The sequence below is a fragment of the Gymnodraco acuticeps genome, unplaced genomic scaffold (assembly GCF_902827175.1).
Source record: "Gymnodraco acuticeps unplaced genomic scaffold, fGymAcu1.1, whole genome shotgun sequence".
NCBI classification, from domain to species: domain Eukaryota; kingdom Metazoa; phylum Chordata; class Actinopteri; order Perciformes; family Bathydraconidae; genus Gymnodraco; species Gymnodraco acuticeps.
Window position 1 is genome coordinate 2,562,682 of NW_022992344.1, and position 15,569 is coordinate 2,578,250.

Genomic DNA, 15,569 nt, shown 5'->3' on the forward strand with positions numbered 1-15,569 from the left:
AGCCCCAAAAAGGCAGCAGGTCCACCAGACCCACGAACACTGGCTGAGTAACACAGATATGAACACCACACAAGGGTTAAGATGTACTTACAAATACAATAAGCTCTACATTTACTGCAATGTTAAGGTAAAAGCAGATCATCTACATTTGCAAAGAATACATTGCATGCAAAACATACGATTCAAATATATTCTACAAAAAGAAAAATATAGGTTCATTATTATAGGACTTGTTATTTTCTCAGCCTTGCAAGACAAACGTCATTTAACTTTAAAAGTAATAGCACCAATAACTCTTTTTCTAATTTTAGTCAATTTAAAACCATAAATGAGAGGATTTACGATTGGAGGTATGATAAGAAATTCTATTGCAATAAAGTTTTGAAAGGTTTGAGATAAATCCTTGGAACCATATCGTATATTCATAATGTCTAAAAGGATAGCCACAAGAAAAGTGATTAAGGAGATTAAATGTGGCACACATGTCTGCATGAATTTAGCTCTGTTTTCTTTAGAATGCACACATGTTTTGATGAGATACATGTAAGACCAGACGATAAATAAACCATGAAATACATAAATGATTATTGTTATGTATGCAACTATGTTGTTAACCAAAGTGTCAGCTGGGAAACACGCAAGTTTAACAATAATCCAATTCACACAGAACAGTCTGGCAATATGTGGGCTGCATAACTTTAATCTAGACGTTAGAACAATATTTGTGCCGATAATGCAGAAAGGTGTTAAGCAGGAAAAGCAGACTAACAGAAAGACTCTTGCTTTGACATTATAGAGTTGTACTGCAGGGGTCGACATATAGCCACATATCTGTCGTATGCCATGACTGCAAGAATGGACAGATCACTGCAGGCAAATGAGTACATGACCAGAGCCTGAATAAGGCATCCAGAATAAGAGATAACATGAACAGGAGAAAGCAGATCCCAGAGAAACTTTGGGTAGAAACCTGTAGTCCCATAAATTCCATTCATGCAAAATGTGCACAGTAGAATGTACATTGGTTCATGCAGGTTTTTGTCCAAGATGACAGTCACAATCAGAGAAACATTTACCAGCACAATAAAACAGTAACACAGTAAAGTGAGAGCAAAGATATAAGCTTGGTAGTTTTCTGTTTCATTAAAGCCTGAAAGAACAAACATAGTTATGAGAGAGACATTATCCATCAGAAAATGTTGTTGAACAAATGTTATAACAGAAATAATGTTTTTCCTTCCCCTGTGTTGTCTACCCCCTTCCTTAGAGAGAGAAAAGAGCCACCTGATGGTACTTTGTGTCATTTAAACTTCATTAGAAAACATAATTTGTTCACCTGCTCAGTGTACCTCCATCAGTAACAAAGTGTCTGACTCTGTTCCCTCCTCTCACAGTTATTAATAATTAGTTTGACTACAACTTCACATGAGCTGGGAATTCAAACCAGCCAATCAACGATCTGAATGAGCTTTCCTATGTCTTTCTGCTTGCTGTATGAGCAATGCAAAAAAAAAAAAGAATGAAAAAAAAAGAAACAAGTCCCGTTGCTGAAAACTGAGCTTGGGACGCTTCAGTGCGCATGTAACATAGAGATGCATTGTGGGACGTGGAGATTTGGACCCCGTACTTTTTAATATAATTTATGATAATGAAAATGATGACGGGCATCAAATGAGGTGGCACTAGCCTAAAGTGTGACACCTGTGACCTAGATCCTGCAGTGTACCCCAACATCCTTTTGATTTTTGTCGGTGAAGGAAAAGTTTATTATTTTAATGCTAAATACATTTTATGGGCTTTTCCCCGTCCCCATCCGTTTGCAATATTGACACACAGCTCCAGTCTCATACAGTTGCTAACCATAAACTGTGTATGTTGCTAACAAGCAGTGGTGAACAAATTACTCAGATCTTGTACTTGAGTAAAAGTAAAAGTACCAGAGTGTAGGAATACTCTGTTACAAGTCAAAGTCCTGCAATCAAAATGTTACTCAAGTAAACTTAGAAAAGTATTGCCTTCCAAACATATTAAAAGTACCACAATTAAAAGTAGTCATTATGCGGATCAATTTCAGAATAATATATATTATATGTTTTTTGTATTATTATTATTATTATTGATGCATTAAAGTGTTATCAAAGCTGGTAAAGGTGCAGCTAGTTTTAATAACGTTGTATAAAGCAGGGTTGATTGTGAATGTACTCAGGTGTAACTAAAGTCTGATTCAAGACTTGATTATATTTCACATTATCAAACCAAAGTTGCAAAGTAACTAAAGGTATTACATAAATGTTGTGGGGTAAAAATACAAAGTAGCAACAAATAGAAATACTCAAGTAAAGTTAAAGTAGCTAAACATTTTACTTAAGTATAGTACATGAGTAAATGTACTTAGTTACTTTGCACCACTGCTAACAAGCACATTCTCCATAAATGGAAAGTGAATATGTGCTGTAGATTTAGCCCCCTTAAACCTCCATTCTGTAACACAGGGGTGTCAAACTCAAGTCCGGCCCCCGACTTCATTTTATTTGGCCCGCAAGAGCTATGCAAAAAATAGAATACGTTTATTATACGGTTTCATGCCACTTTACAGAAGCACGATGTCCATAAACGACATGTCCCACAATGCATATCATTTTGTGACATGCGCACTGAAGAGACTTGCAATTCTTTGCAATTATTTGCCCTAGACTTCTGTTCTCAGATGTAGTTAATTATGAAGTTATTACCCTATCCGATAATAATCCAATGCAGAGGCAATAATGTAATGTAAAAAATGATTGTATATATATGTATATTTATATATTCTTAAAGTTACAACCGGCCCTTTGAGTGCAACCTTAATGCTGATGTGGCCCACGATTAAATTGAGTTTGACACCCCTGCTGTAACACCTCTGTGTTGCCTGCATAACACAGAAAACATTTTAATTTTTCAAATCTAATTCCAATTATTGTCTCCTGATAAATAGGACGTGTAATATTTGGGTAATCAGTGTTACTGTACTAGTTTTACTGGGACTAAATTAAGGAATGAACTGTATATTTGAAATTGTGTAAGTGATTTTCTTATAAATGATATTAAACAACGCATTTTATGGTTGACTTTTACCACGACAAGTTTTCTAAGCATTGGTTATAGTTTTGTCATCTGTGAACCCAAGATTCTTTAAAATTATTGTTAGTCAAATTATTTAAATGATTAAGAACACTGATGCATATAAAATATAAGGTGGAATGAAAAATATTAATATGTAAGTAACTCGATTTTACATTTTATATTTTAGTATATCTCCTGCTCTTTCATCTTTACAGAGATTCATTTTTATTTTGAATAGTATGCTTACTAAGATGAAGTAATACCCAGTTTATATGATTTACATTACAAACAAAACAACTGTAGATCATTTGGTTTCATGTAGTTTATTGGATAATATGACATTTTACAGAAGAAAAAGCTCATACACATTACAGTAAATATCAGTAACATTAATAATCCTTCAACAGATAAATGTTGTCCTTAACATCAGATCTTTAAAAATAACATTTACAAATCAATTGTAACATGAACCATCCAGTCATCATGGCAAAAGTGATTGCTGAATAATAATTATAATAAGAATGTGTTATAAACAAACAATTTAAAGGGGATACATACATCATGTGAGAGGAATAAAAGGTAATTTCTGTGTCAACATGCAGTAGCAGTCCTGTTATACTACATCAACAATAATCTACCTCGTCAACTAACAATTTGTAACATACATATTTCACAAATAAATGTAGACTCAAAAACATTTCATTTTTAAATCAAAACAATGCATTCATTTATTTTCAATGTATTATATCTCAGTTTGACAGCTTGCCTCTGATATGAAAAGTCATGACATGACACTTTGCATCTCTCTTTTTAAAACAAATGAACTTCAAGATGTTGTTGCGAACCTTGGTCAGATGGAAACCATATATAAATGGATTCACAAATGGAGGAACAAGCAGAAATTGTATTGCCATGAAATTATAGAAGTTTTGAGAGAACTCAACTTTCCCAAATCTCATGTACATTACATCTAAAAGCACAGCTGTGGTAAAAATGATTAGAGAGATTAAATGTGGCAAGCATGTCTGTATAAACTTCCCCCATTTTCTGGAGGATACGCACGTTCTTATCAAATACATGTAAGACCAAACAATAAACACGAAATGTACAAAATAGAATAAAATGTTAAAATATGCGATTGCAGAATTTGCTTTAGGAGGCGAGCAAGCAAGAGTAACTATCATCCAGTTGACACAATAGATCCTTTTTATGTGTGATCCACATAAACGTATTCCTAATAAGGATGCTGAGTTCATGAACATAAGGAAAAGAGGAAAAAACCAAGATAAAACAACAAAGAGTGAGACTCTCTGTCTGGTCATAACTGAATGGTAAACTAGAGGTCGACATATTGCCACATATCTGTCATATGCCATCAAAGCTAAGATAGAAAAATCACAGCAGGATGAGGAGTGTATCACATAACCTTGAAGCATGCAACCAGCATAGGAAATGACATGAGATGACAGAAGATCCAGAAGAAACTTTGGGTAAAACCCGACAGTTCCATACAGAGCACTAATGCAGAGATTACACACAAATATATACATAGGCTCATGGAGGTTTTTATCCATAATAATAGCAACAATAAGAGCAACATTTCCAAAAATGATCATAAGATACCACAGTAAAGTCAAGCAGAAGAGGGTCATTCTTTCTTCAAATGTAAAATATAAACCTGAAAGAGTAAACACTGTGGCAGAAGAAACATTTTCAAACATCTTCAATTGGTCTTAATTTCTCAAACCCATTTCACCACATACATTTAGAATGAAATCCAAACGACACAGTTACCAGTAGTTTGCAGAGAGCTGAGTATCCAAGGCTGTGTGGCCAAAAGAAGTGACAGTTAAATGTGGCGGCACCAAACGATTTATCTGTTTTGTCAAAACAAAAACAGCCTTGAGAATGCAACCGGCCAATCACTGGGCTGTTGACGCGACCAAAGGTGGGACCAAATATGCAAATATATTACTGTGGACTTTTGGCTAAAATAAATGATAACTAAAAAAGAAAAACAATGTGGTTCTATGAATTACTTAATACCTATTTATTTCATCCTTCACACAAACTAAAGGTTACCTGTAATGAAGGTCAATTAGTCTCCTTGGAAATATGTTTTAAAGGTTTTGAATGAAATGTGATGACAACAGGGTAATGTTTCAATTAACATAATGAGCTTATTCTGTTAGCAATCTATCTGGCAAGTAGCACAAATATTGAGACTGAAGTGATATTGAATGTTTCAATGAACGATTTTAGGCCATCGCACAATCTGCAGAGGACAGAGAGTTTGAATGGATTGTATGGATTATAAGACTGTTGCCCCTTTCCCACCAACGCGGTTCTCGTTCTAGCTCCGTGCTAGTGCTCTTCTGGTTCGGAACCGGTTTTTCTTTTCAGCCCACGTTTTGTTCACACCGCCCAGAGCCCGACTGGTGCTGCCGCGGCTGCACTGTTTACGTCGCTGATTTTCTCCCCGACGCCGCTCACAACAACAACAATGGGGGACGATGATCGTGTTACTTTTAATCATACGAAGCCAGATTAAATTAAATAACTACTTCTCAACCCTTATACTTTTCTCCAGAGTGCTGTGGTTCATTGTTTATTAATGTGTTTCAGCAGCATTTACCGACCGCTGCAGTAATGCTTTTCCACTGGAGTTTATTCTCCCGTTAACTCACGGCAGCGGCCGCTGTAAAGTATTCACTGTCTGACTGTCACACAAGCAGGGTTACCCATCCTCCAGGAGCTGTGGCCGGCTGCGCAGAAAACTTCAACGGACAGGTTGGTGTGGGCTTGGTCGGTGACGGCAGTGTTTCCACTCCCTCTCCCAGCTAAGTTGTCCTGATTCTGTCTTGGTTGCTACCTGGCTTGAACTTTCTGGTGACGGCAGCGTTTCCGCCCCCTCTTCCAGGAGTTGCCCTTGTTGCACTCTCTGCACTTTTCTGATAGCGCGGCGTTACGCCAAGCTATCATTAGCATCTTGAGTTCCAGCTTTTGTCGTGTCCTCTTGTTTAGCTAGTTAGCAGTAGCGCGGCTCAGCCTAACTGTGTCCTGCCCGGTCAGCCACTTTGGCTGACGCTTGAGGTAAGCACCGGATTACCCGTGCTGTTTTTTCTTTAGAAGCCAGTTTCCTTAGCTTGTGTTTCACTATTTTACTCAACCAGTGAAGGCAGTGTTTTCACCCCCGCTCCTGGTAAGAGTGTTTCTTGACTGTGAGCAGCAGCCGGCTGGCTAGCTGCCCTGTTAAGCTTCCTTATTTGGTAGCTCTTTGCTTCGTTTACTCAGCTAGATGAAGGCAGTGCTCTCGCTCCCCGCTCCCTCTGCTAGTAACGTGGGTGTAGGACATTACACCCCTCTCGTGTTCGGCGAGTAGGAGCATTGCTCTACTCCTTCCGTTCAGCAGGTAACTGGTGAAGGCTGTGTTCTCGCACCCCACTCCCGGTTACGCTGCATCCGGCTACCTACATGATGGCTCATCCATGTAGCGCCTGTATGGCTTCTCTCAAGCCCGAGGATGTCCACAACCGCTGCTCCTCTTGCCTTGGTCTCGAGCATTTGAGGGAGGGTCTCACGCAGGATGCCTGCATGAACTGTAGCTGCATGCCTTCGGCGCTCAGAGCGGCCAGAGTCGCAGAGTTGGAGCGTCTGGCTGCTGCTGCCCCTCCTTCGGTTGCCGCACCTCTGCATGAGGATGCCATGTCACTCGCGGCCTCGGCTAACCTCTTCAATGAAGAGGTGGAGGACGAGGCCCTGCTCACTCCCGGGGAGGCTTCCCACTCCTCTGGAAATAATTTGGCTGTGGATGAGAGGATGGTAGCCACTAAGGCAAAAAACTGGGATGACTCAGTATATGAGGGACAAGCCCACAAAATGGGGGGATGAAGCTCTTCGTGCTGGCTGAGTCAAGGAATGGCTACACAATTAACTTTAATATTTATCATGGGTAAAGCACACACACACCACACACACACACACACACACACACACACACACACACACACACACACACACACACACACAACACACATCCACACACACACACACACAACACACACACACACACACACACACACACACACACATACACACACACACACACACACACACACACACACACACACACACACACACACACCACACACACACACACACACACTGCACATGGACTCTCTTATGATGCTGTTATGGAGCTTATCCAACCATCATATCTCGGCACAGGATACGACATTTACATGGACAATTTTTATACTAGTCCCAAATTGTTCCTTGACTTGGCCAGCATGAAGTTTGGAGCGTGTGGAACATACAGGGACAATAGGAAAGGGTGTCCAAGTGGGCGAGAAAATGCCCTCATTAAAAAATCTGAAAGAGGTGCACTGAGATGGATCAGAGAGGGCCCCCTGGTTTTTGTGAAGTGGATGGACACACTGGGAAAAGACCAAGGGGTAGACCTAGGACCAGGTGGAGGGATTATATCTCTTCGCTGGCCTGGGAGCGCCTTGGGATCCCCCAGTCAGAGCTGGTTGATGTCGCCAGGGAAAAGAAAGTTTGGGGCTCTCTGCTGGAAACTGCTACCCCCGCGAACCCGACCACGGATAAGCGTGGAGAAGATGGATGGATGGATGGATGGATGGACACACGGGAAGTGTCTGTGTGCTCCACAATCCATCCGGCATTTTCAGGTTGAGGCAGTCCAGAAGAGAGTGAAGGGTGAAGATGGACACTGGGCAGTGAAGGACATTCCTTGCCCCGCCCCCATCATTGCCTACAACAAGAACCTGGGTGGAGTAGACCTGTCTGACCAACTGATTCAGTACTACTCCACCCACTGCAAAACAGCTTGCTGGTATCGAACCCTCTTCATGCACTTTGTGGACATCACCACCACAAATTCATACATCCTGCACTGTGACGTCAGCAACACACAGCAAGTTCAGCACATGACCCACAAAAATGTCATGGCTGATCTGGGTGTCCCCAGCTGTGTGGAGTTGAAAAGACAGGACTGCCCATCAACAGGAGCGCTCATCATATTCCTGTTGCTATCACTGCGGCAACAGATGTGAGGGAAAAGGCCACACAAGGACGCATAACCTGCAAACACTGCCATGAAACTCACGGGAGAAGGAACCTCACACTTTGGAAGTGCAAGGCCTGTGATGTTGCCCTCTGTGTCGTAGTTGACAGAAACTGCTTTGAAGCGTGGCACAGATAAAGAAAGAAAAACAGATTTTTGTACATAATGTGTATATATATATATATATATATATTATATATATATATAATATATATATATATATTTGTATTATATTTATAATAACACTTTTGCTTTATCAGAATAAAATCCCATGTACATTATTTAAGCTTTTAAATGTTTTGTTGTGCCTACTGTGTCACTGTTGACAGAACTTGAGAAATGAGGAAAAAACGCCTATGGATACACCTGTTATTTGTTCATCAAATTTGTATATAGGTTCATGCTACCTCAATCAAACTTTCACATTATCATAATGACATCCCATGTATATATGTTCAGCTTTCAAATTGTTTCGTTGTGCATGTTTGTGTTACCTATATAACAAATAATATCATTTTCAAAATCCGTTTTTACGTTTTTTTGTGATTTTGGGTCCAAAATGTTCATATAGTATCTCAAAATGAAATAAATAACTATCAGGTTATATAGGTGGGGTTGTCCTTAAAAAAAAGATACCAAACGTTGACATGCCAAACATTTCTTAATGGGGTTTATTAAGACAAATCAAAAGTATGCGAAAACGGCCAAATTAGCCCAGGACTCCAAAGGGTTAAGAAAATAAAAGTGTTACACAGTGACTGACATTCTACCAGTTGTAAAGTTTTCAGACAACAAACTGTATCTAAAAGTATCTTAGTAACGCAAGAAAAAGAGGAAAATCCTTGATGTTAACAAAAACTGGATTGTTCCACTGAAATAGCGTTAAAATCAAAGTGCCTTTAAAGAAAATCTATTCAGACAATATACTTCATGGTTCTAGTTTTAAGGTTTTGGATACCTCAAAGTGTGTCTAAAAGTATGCTTGGTGAGGCGAAAAAGCGAAAAATCTGCCTAGTGTCAGTAAATAAGTGTTAAAATCACAACTTGCCTTTTAGAGTCACAGTCTTTAAGAAAATAAATGTTACAAAGTGATTGACATTCTACCAGTTTTACAGTTTTCAGACAACAAACTGTATCTAAAAGTATCTTGGTAGCAGGAAAAAAGCAAAAAATCAGTAAAGTCATCAAAAAACCCACATTGTTTAAACTGGATTGTCTTACTTAAATCAAAAAGCTGCCATTGAGAGTCACATTCTTAAATAAAAGCTATTTAGACCAAAGTATTTGATTTTTCTAGTTTTTTAACTTTTGCATACCTCAAAGTGTGTCTAAAAGTATCTTGGCAAGAGAAAAAAGCCAAAATCTGCCTATTGTCAGTAAAAAAGTGTTACAAGTCATAAACTTGCCTTTTAGAGTCCACAGTCTTTAAGAAAATACATTTGTTACAAAGTAATTGACATTCTACCTGTTGTAAAAATTTTTCAGACAACAAACTGTATCTAAAAGTATCTTGGTTGCAGAAAAAACAAAAAATCAGTAAAGTTCATCTAAAAAACATATATTTAAAAAGTAAGGGTAGTCAAGTCAAGTTATCAAAACTGCATTGTTTTCATCGAAACAGTGTCAAATCACAAACTCTTCCATGTAGTGTTTGATTCTTTAAGAAACTCAATTCATTACAAATCAATGAAATATTTTACCAAGTTATAAGTTTTGCCATCCAATAAAGTGTAACTATAAGTATCTTTTTAGGAGAAAAACTCCAAATCATTTAAGTTATTTCCAGAAAACTGGATTGTCTTAAAATCCCAAAGTGCCTTTTAAGAGATCAGTCTTAAAGAAAATCTTTTCAGAAAAGTACTTAACTTTCTACCAGTTGTAAAATGGTCATACATAAAACTCTATCCAAAAGTAAGAGAAAGACAACAAGATAAAAAAAGCTAAATCTGCCTAGTGTCAGTAAAAAGTGTTAAAATCACAAACTTGCCTTTAGAGTCACATTCTTAAATAAATCTATTTAGACAAAGTATTTCATTTTTTCTAGTTTTAACTTTTTGCATACATAAACGTGTATCTTACAGTTCCTTTGTGAGGAATCTTCCTTATAGTTAATAACGTAATTAAACATTAAAAAAGACATGATCAAGGGGGCATTAAGATCTTTAAACTATTATTACCCTCTTCAAAGAGACTTCCTTGTAGTTAATAAAATAATTAAAACATTAGTTCACAAGCCATACAATTTCAAAAAGAACATCCTTGGTTAACAACAACTTCATAGGGGCTTTTAAAGTTGGTGAAGTAATTAAACATTAAAAATACAAGATCAGGGGGTCATTAAGATATTTTAAATTATGATTACCCCTCTTCATAAAAGAGACTTCCTTATAGTTAATAAAGTAATTACACATTAGTTCACAAGCCATACAACTTAAAAAGAGAACATCTTTAGTTAACACAAATCATATTAAAAAACGAATCTAATTTAGAGAGGACAATACAAGTTTTAGGTGACTTAGTGAGTGAAAACTAATGGCTTTTATTTAGTTTGAGCGTATTTCTTTTTAAAACTAACTCCACCCCCCTATCTTTCTGGCATAGGATAACAGCAAAATCAGGGGGTGACAGGAGGGGGGAGAGAAAGCGGGAGAGAAGAGGGGGTGTAATGTGGGAGACAGTCTCACACATCCAGACTCCATTTTTCATGAAGAGCCTCAGACAGAGGGTCTGAACCCGGCACAGATACTGCATCCGTTTCTTGACTGGCGCTCCCGACGGATGGCGGTAAGTTGTCACAGGCGTCTCGCTGATTAAACCCATATCGATGCGTCTCTTGGCCATTTTTCTTTTTTGAAAGGTGACTTGATGAGTGGAAATGACTGGCTTTTTATCTAGTCTGCACGGATTTCTTTATTTTTTTACCTAACTCCACTCCCCACATCTTCTGGCCTCATAGCCAAAGGAAGGGGGGTGTGACAGAAAGGGGGGAGAGGCAGGGGGTATGAGGGGACGGGGTGCGAGACAGTCTCACGCACAACTTCAAAGAGACTGTCTTAATCAACAAATTGATTAACATCAAAGGCTTATAACATGCCGGTGCGAAATATCGCACCGGCATGTTATAACACCTCAACCCTCACATCAAAGGACAGACATCAAAGACTAATTAGATTAGATAACAAAGGCTCTACTGCCAGGGTGCATTAAAGGACAGACATCTAAGGCTAATTAGATTAGGCAACAAAAGGCTGCACTACACAGGGACATATCGCACATACACGCTATAACACATCACACCTCACATGGGGGGTGTGACAGGAAGGGGCGGGAGGCAGGGGTGTGAGGGGACGGGGTGCGAGACAGTCTCAAGCACAACTTCAAAGAGACTGCCTTAATTAACACCTAGATTAACATCAGAGGCTTATAACATGCCGGTGCGGTATCACACCTGCATGTTATAACACCTCAACCCTCACATCAAAGGACAGACATCAAAGGCTAATTAGATTAGACAACAAAGGCGCTACTACAGGGGGGCATTTCACACCTACGTGTGATGACACCTCACCCCTCACATCAAAGGTTATCACACCTACGTGTGATACACCTCGAACAAAGGGAGGCGGGACTTAGCTCATTAGCATAATTATGGGCGGGCCCATCTGTCACTTTTTATGCATACTAATGTATTTGATGCTGCATGAATATAACTACTTATATAAATGGACATAGGGTCCGTGACGTCACCCATAGGATTCTGCAGAGTTGCAGAGAAGCCCTTAGTAGGCGGAGTCGGCCACTAACGGCTTGACAGTGACGTCAGAGTTCAACTCCCGCCTGCTCCATGGTACATGTGATGGTAGCTACAGATGTAGCAGCTTATTTAGGACAGTTTGAAACGGAGGGCCGTGGTCGGACCGTGATCGGCCCGTCATCTACCTGCGATAAGAGACCCCTCCAGTCTGACTTGTACGGAGCCCCTAAAGGGACATGGAAAAAAAAAAAATACAGAGAAAAAAAATAAAGTCAGGAAAACGGATTTGTTTCTTACGCACGAGAAACAAATCCGTTTTCCTGACTTTGTTTTTTTTAGAAAGTTACCGATGCACCAAGGAGGAAGTGGAACACGAGACAACCCATTTCATTGCAGACTGTTATGTTTACGTGGGGAAATGACAGTGCATACATTATTTGAGATATATTTTGAAGTCAGACTTAATTTTATGGACATTTCGGCCAGGGGTGTAGAGCTATTGGTTTAAGCACCGGATTGGCAAAACACTGGCGAGTCTGTAAACCAGTCTGCTTTGATCTATGAATTAATGTCCGTGACTCTCAGAGTAACCTGCTGCCCGCAGCTGTTTTATAGGGAAACAAACACTCAGAAACACAAACCCACACAACACACACACACACACACACACACACACACACACACACACACACACACACACACACACACACACACACACACACACACACACACACACACACACACACACACACACACACACACCACACACACTGTAGAGTTATATGTGTATTTTATTCATGTTAGCAAACTATGGCCAAGCTTAAAATGGGAATAATTTGGGGTAAAACTGTGAGCTGCATTTGGGGGGCCTGTTGACATGTGTTTTTGAGGACAAAGGAAGATGGGGGAAGGTGAGAGCATGTCCTGATTTGCATCAACCTTAGAAACGAGCTACAGTGGTTGGGATATTAAGAGAGGTCCCTTGGGTTCTCTCTGGTGGTTATCAATAGTAGCCAGTTAAGTGAATACTGTTCAAAACAATACCTGTGTTTGTGTTTTATATTGATTTCCTCTGTTTTATCCTTTCATAAATGTAAGGACTACAAATGGCTATAAACATTCTGGGCTGGTTGGAGTAAACAGGGTTTTATTGCTCTGTGGGGGAGGTGTAGGTATGCAGGCCTTGAGACCTTTTGTTGTAAAGTGAGCCTGTTTGGTTTCCTGCTGGCCAGCGTTGCGTCTCCCAATGAGATGACCTGAAAAGATGACCAGCTGACCTAACACCAAACCCCTCCTTCTTGCTCTGGTATATCTCCGGTGGATCCCTGCGTGCGGTCTCTCTTCACATGCTGCCTCGAGCGAAGGATGTCCGCAGCACGCGAACCAGGGCAGGAGTAAGCCGGCATTACTCCTTAAGCATTACAATATAACTGTAATATATCATGTTGTATTGTAATGATTGTATTGCATTGTCATATTGCCATTAAAGTAGATTATTGTTAACGGTTACTTTGTAGATATGGATTCCTTCCTGTATTATAACCAGCTTCATAGGAACGTGCGGAGATTGGAAAAAGCGGATCAAGATATCCCTTTAAATCTCCAACAAAATGGTGACCCGACGTCTAGATATAACGAAGCTGGGAAGAATTCAGAACGCTTTCAAACATCTCAGACAATCAGCAGGACTCCTGCAACTCTTGCAAATAAGGTAAGCAGACGATGAAAATCGCCTGTCTGTATTGGATACGCTAAAACTTTAGGATTGTCTGTAAGGCGTTTCACAGTGGTTTTTAAAGTTTAAATGGAATATACAATGCATATTTTACTATGTTAGGAAAGTTATATACAAAACGTAAACGTGATCGACAGGTAGACGAAAGTCCTGCGTGACGTAAAATAGAGCAGTTTGGCGTGGATCTGCAGGTAGTTTATTCCTGAGTGGCGTGGAGATGGTGCAGTTTGTTTGGAATGCGAGGTTTGAGTCCTGCACGACAAAAACCTGGAAACTCGATAATCAGATCGAGTCGCCCGTTTAAAAATGGGGTTTAAATAACAGACCAATGCTGAAAGCTTAAAGCTAGAGCTCTGTATATATTAAATCGGGAGAGCGTTTCCCTTTGTCTGGAAACTTCTGCTGCTGCCATCTAGTGGCTGAAAGGGGATACACCCTTGAAACTTCTGCGAGCTTAAAGTTTAATCATTACATGCTGGCCGGTATGAAGACGGGAAGCACGTTCCCAGTATATTAATCATAACTGATTTTGGAAAACTGGTACAAAACAATAAGGGATTGAACATTTTTTACAACGACAGCACCAGGAGATGAGTAGGAAAAACTCAAGAATCTGTAGAGTGTAAATACCATGTGCAAAACACATTTTACACTCGAACTGTTTGCACATCATAGACAAGGAATTTAGACAATAAATAAATGTTCAGAAAGAAGACATAGGCTACACTTGATTCAAATGTCATTACTGTGATCCGATTGGTGTGCTCTGCAGGTTTACTATTGTTCGAAGTAACAGTGGATTTAAAAATTGGGAAGAAAATATGGAGATGTTCTTTCATGTGTGTGGAATATGTGATGCTGGAAACATGTAAGTATTTCGGAGTTGTTGGGTAAATATGTAACAATGGATGAAACCATTTTGGAGTGAGTTTTGTAATATCATAAGTAGACTTAATTATGTTGTTTAGATGGCATTTAACAACTAAGACAGATAGTATGATTAGAAAGACACAGAGGAAAGGGTTGGATTATTTAACCATCAGTGGGCTAGACTTCTTATAGGTAATGTGTACCGAGACCTGGACTCCCCTCTGAGTTAGAAAGGCTTTGATCCCGACCCTCCAAGCAGACAACGAGACCTAACCCAACAGGAGACTCCTCCTCTCCATCGTACAGACAGAGAACCAGAGCTGAACCAACAACGACCTGAGGCATCCAAACCAGCATGCTGACAAAGAGGCAAACTCCATCGGTCCCTCAAACAGGACATAAGTTCCAAACTGCGCCGCGAGATTTGGCACAATAGACATGAGAGCAGAATCCGCCCTCCATAAAAACAGCAGAGAGACTGTAAAGGAGGGAGTGCAACAACAGTGGCATGATGGGCTGTAGATGTGACTGGGCCAATGGCTGCCTAAAAAGTTACAGCGGATGGATTCAACAGCTGATGGACTGAAGAGAAGACAGAATCAGAGGAGTTGGCATTGGTCGATTAGAAGTGAGGAGGCCGGGGTCACGGCTTGAGAAAACCAGGGGAGGAGGAAAGGAGAACGGGAATGAGTGAGTTACACATAACACACTTATTCACGAAACGCACATTTAAATAACTTGAATTAACTTCATAAATACGTAAAGACAGAAAGATTATTAATCATTGGTAAATTAAAAATAGCAGGAAGTAAAGAGGAAAACTATTAAAGTAAAATGATAATCATCCTAAAACACACTGGACAGAGTAGACCATATTCTTCAATATTTCATCATGTAACACAAAATTCTTTAAGACATTTTATTCACGTGTGAATAAAGTAGTGATCTCATTGGTTACAATATTGATCACCATTAAAGGATAGTTTTAGGAACCACTCTATAAGACAAATCTTTATTGTATT

The 15,569-nt window shown here is 39.5% G+C and overlaps 2 pseudogenes; both read right to left on the reverse strand.

Moving 5' to 3' along the window:
• Positions 1-261: 261 nt before the first annotated feature.
• Positions 262-1,190, reverse strand: LOC117541582 (annotated as a pseudogene).
• Positions 1,191-3,851: 2,661 nt separating this feature from the next.
• Positions 3,852-4,853, reverse strand: LOC117541583 (annotated as a pseudogene).
• Positions 4,854-15,569: the final 10,716 nt, after the last annotated feature.